The sequence below is a fragment of the Olea europaea genome, unplaced genomic scaffold (assembly GCF_002742605.1).
Source record: "Olea europaea var. sylvestris unplaced genomic scaffold, O_europaea_v1 scaffold2087, whole genome shotgun sequence".
NCBI lineage: Eukaryota > Viridiplantae > Streptophyta > Magnoliopsida > Lamiales > Oleaceae > Olea > Olea europaea.
Genome location: NW_019238799.1, coordinates 104,848 through 110,946, shown reverse-complemented (window position 1 = coordinate 110,946; position 6,099 = coordinate 104,848).

Sequence of the window (6,099 nt, the reverse complement as noted above, 5' to 3'; positions counted from 1 at the left end):
AAAAGGAAGAAAGAAAGTAAGGTATACAAAAAATCCTTCTTTCTCTTTCAACCCACCCAACCAAAAATCCTCCAATTCTCAAAGGAGAATAGAAGAAATCGTACTTTCATACAATATCTTAATTGAATTATATGTAATGATCAATAAATTAAGTTGAATTCTATATCTATATGATTAAAACCCTAGTAATAATCTATTCTATAGATATTTGGACTGGAGTTGACAAACAACTTGTAGCAACCCAAAAATTTTATAGGTAAAAATTTATTTATTTTGTATATTATACGAATTCCTATTTTATTTGGGTCTAATAATTAGATTTTCACATATCAATATTGGGCTTATTGGATAGATCATAATAAATCATGAATTTTAGGCTCGAGAAAAAGTTAATTTGGATAAGTTAGGCCAAATATATCGCAGTTCTAAGAATAGATGTTATTTTAAATTGGTTTAGGATTTGGTGTAGTTGGAGCCACTAGTTTCACATGTAGATATATAAAGGTTGCTTGGGATTCATTTCATGTAAAAATGCATTTTAGAATGATAAAATGATGGGAAATGTGTGGTTGAAAAATGATGAATTTTTTTTTATTTACTTGTAATATTATTTTAATAAAGAATGTGTGATTGAAAAGAAGAGAAAGAAAAATGCATTTTAAAAAAAATGGATACCAAACGGAGCCATAGAAATTCTACTTTGTAGTTGTAATTGTAGTGGTTGCCCATGATTCCACTTTTGATTTGCTAAGTATTAATTATATATATTTTATCACAATCAAGTACACGAATCACATCATGATTTGTTTTATCAAAAAAAATTTAGCTTTATCCAATTTGGTGGTACACGTCTCTTTTATCACAATTTCACCAAAATTCTATTATCTTTTTCAACTATAAATACAATGCCAAAAGCCTCATCATTGTCTACCAAAAATAAATACAATACATACGGGAAATAGCGAGAGAAAAAGGAAGAGAGAGAAGAAAGAAAGAAAGAGAGAAAGGAAGAGAGAGTAGCATTAGAAATAAAGTTTGCATACATTGAATATTTTAAGTCACGTATTTTTCAAAGCAGAGGAAAGATTTTGAGCGTGCTTCAGATTTTTCTAACGAGGTAAGATACTTTAAGTACAAGTGTTTTTGTTTCCTTATGTGTTTATGTTCAATAAAAAAAATGCATGGATTGCCAGTTGACATTCGTTTTTTTAAGAGATATGAAATCCTATAAGATTATAAGAGGACTTAAAATGAGTGTGTCGCTTGGTCACCGATATACTCCATAAGATCAGATCGTATGAATTGTAATTTTTATTGTTATATATATGTATATGAAAACTGTACGTATCTTACTAGGTGTTTTCGAATACTCACTCTTACAAATTTTTACAGGTTAGTACGAGTCGATTGGAATTGTGGAAGGGCGGTGATGCGGGTTACCAAATGGATCAAATGAAAAGAAAAAGAAATAAGTTTGTCGTTTTTAAATTTACCAATTAGTTTAATTTTGTTCAAAACGTGTTATTTGAATTAGTTAGGAGTTTATGTTATGTTTAGATAAAATTTTCATATTTTAAATTTAGATTTATAAATGTTGCAGTTATTTGTTTAATAAATGATTTTATTTTTATAGTTCCGCACTTAAAATAAAGAAAAATGAGTTTTTCATAACGTTTCGAAGTTTATAGAAAATTGGAGCGTTGCACAACCAATAACAAAATTATTGTTTCTTAGTGTAACGAGTCAATTAGTGGTCCAACATTCATGGCTTCAGTTTCAACATCTATAGAATTTCAATTTCACCAATGAATGGGATAACGATAACCATGACTTGATAGGAGCTTGACTATATATAAAGGTGTTTGGTACCCAAGTTCAAACACCAAAAAATTTACACCATAACCATCATTTGAAATGTTGGAGAGCTTAAAAGTGCCTAACCTGGAGGAAACAAGAGCTTGTGGAATATCGCCAATGGCCGGAGGTATGCACTCGGTCCATGGATTTTTGTTTTTCTTGATCATTTTTTGTTCCGGATCGATTTTCAATCTTACACCCAAAAATTGCACGTATGTGTACTTTAAATTTAAAAAATAATAATAATAAATTTTGAGAATGTGGTTCTAAACTTGGTTGACAACGACATAACTGGGTTGAACTCTAAATAATATCAAGAACAAGCTTGGTGAACTAGCTCGACAATGCTTAAAGGTCGTTAAGCTATTGTGGTCATACAAAACTATTTATTTTTTTTACAATCCCTCTCGACTTTTATTTTATTTGTATAAAATGTTTCAAAAAAATATTTACTAAATACCAAATAAAACTTTATAGTAAAAAATTATTTGTTTGCTTAATATTACGAGAATAACTTCTATGTTTGGCAACTACTTTTTATTCGACCATCTGATGTTTCTAAAAGAAATATATTCCATTGGTCAAAGTTGAAAACGATAAATAATTTCTTATTTACTGTCAAAATTATTAGCTTATTTTACTATAAGAAATAAAAATTACTAAAATTTGGTCTAAATAACTTTTGAGCTTATTTTTCTTTAGATGATGTTAATTTTGTTTTTATTCAAATATTTTCCTGAGAGTAATTTCCTTGAAATAAAACAAATTTCTGCAATCACTCCCACACTTACATGTGCACTTACGATACATAATCAGACGGCCCAGTTGACTGGGTTGTCTGGGCCACCTGGGCGCCAGTCAACTGGCCCGTCTGGGCCGTCTGGGCGCCAGTTGACTGGGCCGTCTGGGCCAGTCAACTGTGCCCAGACAACCCAGTCAACTGGGTCGCCTGGGTGCCCAGTTGAGTAGAAATATTTGCCACAGCATAGTGGCAACGCAATTTAAAAATGCGACTATATAGTTGAGGCGTGTTGTGCTGGTATGGCATGCTATTTTACCAAGATAACTGCAAGTGAACGTTACCCTTCTACCAACAATAACCATACAACAAGAATCAGACTTTAATGTAAGAGCCACCAAGAGCTAGTCGTGGGTGAGCGAGGGCTTAGAGATGGTGGCCGAAGCCTTAAATTTTGTTTTTAGCCAAGCGTTATGGCTCTACATTCTTTATTGCTAAATGGTGCTTCGACAACCGAGTTATCTTTCGCTTCAAATATACCTCGACGGCCTTGGTGAATATGTGGAGACGTGTGGGCATACAGTAGGCCCTTTGTGGCTGACGATGAGTCTTGATAAACAATAGGCTCTTTTTGTTAAAAGTGTGACTCAAATAGGAGTCTAAATTGCATTAGATTTCTTACATTTTTTGTGACTCTTTTAGGACTAAATTTTATACTATAAATACAGGGCTCCTCTTTCAGTATTGTTTAAGCCATTATTGCTGTAATTCTCTCCTTTCATTGATTAAATAAAATAACATCATTTCTCTTATTTCTTTACTTTAATCTTGTTCGTGAGTTTTCGTGATCTTGTTAATTACTTCAATTACAACAAGTGAAATTTATTAAATCTCAATTCCTGCATTATTGGTCAATCGGTCTCAACAAGTGGTATCAAAGCGGGGTTGTTGGTGGATTTTTGGCCTGAAACTAATCAAAAAATCGTCTGAAAATTACCAGAAAATCAGAAAACGAATCTGTCCAATTTTTCGATTTTCTACCGGATTTGTTTTTTGCGTTTTCTGGTCAAACCAAAAAGAGTTTGGAGAAATGAACACCACCAGTGGACTCAGCAGGCAGAAATGGTCCAGAAAGAGTCACAAGTCGTCCGCGCGTTTCCGGCCAGTCACCGGCGGTAGAACTCCGGCGAGGAGAGTGGCAGCGCTTGCGGAGGTTTTCGACGATGGTGTCTTCATGCAGTTTTCTCCGAACGACGAGACGGACTTTGTAGTGGTGTCCAATTTCAGTTTTAGGCAAAATTGTGGTTCTGGACTATTTTGCCCCCTGCACGTTCGGTAGTTTTCAGTTTTTGGGTGTTACAGGTTGCAAGTTCTTCCTGATTTGATTGAGATTTTTTAGAGATGAATTCGTTGAAGTATGAAATTCCGCCATTGGATCGCAATACAAGATTTTCGCTGTGGCAAGTAAAGGTGAGAGCTGTGTTGACGCAGATGGATCTTGATGATGCTTTGCTGGGTTTTGATAGGATGCTAGCAAGCTTGTCTATGGAGGAGTAACAACGGAAGGATCGGAAGGCTGTAGCGCAAATCCAACTTCATTTATCCAACAATTTGCTACAAGATGTTTTGAAGGAGAAGACAGTGGCTGCTTTGTGGATCAAGCTGGAGCAGTTGTGCATGACAAAGAGTTTGACAAGCAAACTGACTCTAAACCAGAGGTTGTATTCTCATCGCATGGCGGAAGGAGGGTCACTGCAGGACCACCTTGCTATGTTCAAGGAGATCATTGTAGATTTGGAGACGTTGGAGAGAAAATATGATGAAGATGATCTAGCCTTGGTCCTGTTGTGTTCGCTACCCAATTTTTTTTCGTCATTTCGTGATACTATTTTGTATAGTCGTGACACGTTATCCATTGAGGAGGTATACGATGCCCTGTTCTCAAAAGAGAAGATGGAGTTGTTGGTTGGAGATCTTGCATCTAGGAGGGGGATGCTCTTGTTACTCATGGTGATCGACGGAGGGGTAGATCGAAGGTGAAGTACAGCAATGTGTATTGTTATTACTGCAAGAGGAAAGGACACATCCAAAAAATTGCAACAAGTTGCAGGGTAAAGGTGATTTACATGCAAATCATGCGGGGCAATCAGGTAATTCGAACGGGACTAATATTCCTGAAATTTTTTGTGATGATAGAGATGTGATGTTGGCTGTATTTAACGGGGAATCCAAACCTGAGGAGTGGATTCTGGATTCTGCTTGTTCGTATCATATGTGTCCCAATAGGGCTTTGTTTCAAACATATGAGACGGTGAAGCAAGGTGGAGTTGTCATGGGAAACAACCAATCTTGCCGGGTTGCAGAAATCGGTCGAGTCAGATTGAGGTTGCATGATGGAACAGTGAGGACACTTGATCAGGTTCGCCATGTTCCAAATTTGACAAAGAATCTCATATCACTGAGTACCTTGGATGAAAAAGGGTACAAATTTTCTGGTAGAGGTGGAGTTTTGAAGGTTCGAATGGGTGTTTTGGTTGTACTGGAGGGACGGAGGAAATCCCAGTTGTACATCTTGCAGGGGAGTGCAGAACTAGTCCAGAGACATTTGGACAAATTCAGTACTATGGTGGACATTCAATTTGGTACAGTACCTCTCGGGTTTGGCTCTGGGTCAGTTAAGAACTTTGCTCAAGGGAGTGTTGGTGATTCCGCTTTGCCACCAATTTTAGCGAGTACACTGTGTTCCTGTAATACCAATGGACTTATGGAGCGTAGGTACAGTTTTGGAGATGTCTGTAATGCTTTAGAAATTATTGAAGGTGACAATATTGGCAATGGACCTTCTGATTGTGCATTTGGTGTGGTTTCTGCTATAGGGTGTGCTTCGACCCTGTCCAGTGATTGTTAATTCTAAGAGGAATTTTGGGAACCTGGGTATGGGTTCGGGTGTCGCTTGTAGACGCCGGGCGGGGGAACATGTTATCATGGAGAGTTTGGTTATTGCGTTGAGGAGGTTGGTCAATTCATTCTGATGCAGACGAATTATTTCCCAAGGTTGAGAAATTTTGGAGTTTCGTTCGTTGCACCGGAATTTGAGTTAAGGTGGAGATTGTTAGAAGTGTGACTCAAATAGGAGTCTAAATTGCATTAGATTTCTTACCTTTTTTGGGACTCTTTTAGGGCTAGATTTTATACTATAAATACAGGGTTCCTCTTTTAGTATTGTTTAAGCCATTATTACTGTAATTCTCTCCTTTCATTGATTGAATAAAATAACATCATTCCTCTGTCAGTTCTTTTATTTCTTTACTTTAATCTTGTTCGTGACTTTTCGTGATCTTGTTAATTACTTCAATTACAACAAGTAGAATTCATTAAATCTCAATTCCTGCATTATTGATCAATCGGTCTCAACACTTATAATGCCATCTAAATTGGTGCTAGGCACCAATTATGCCAATAGCATTACTCTTGTTAAACATAAAACTCACTATTGCAAAATA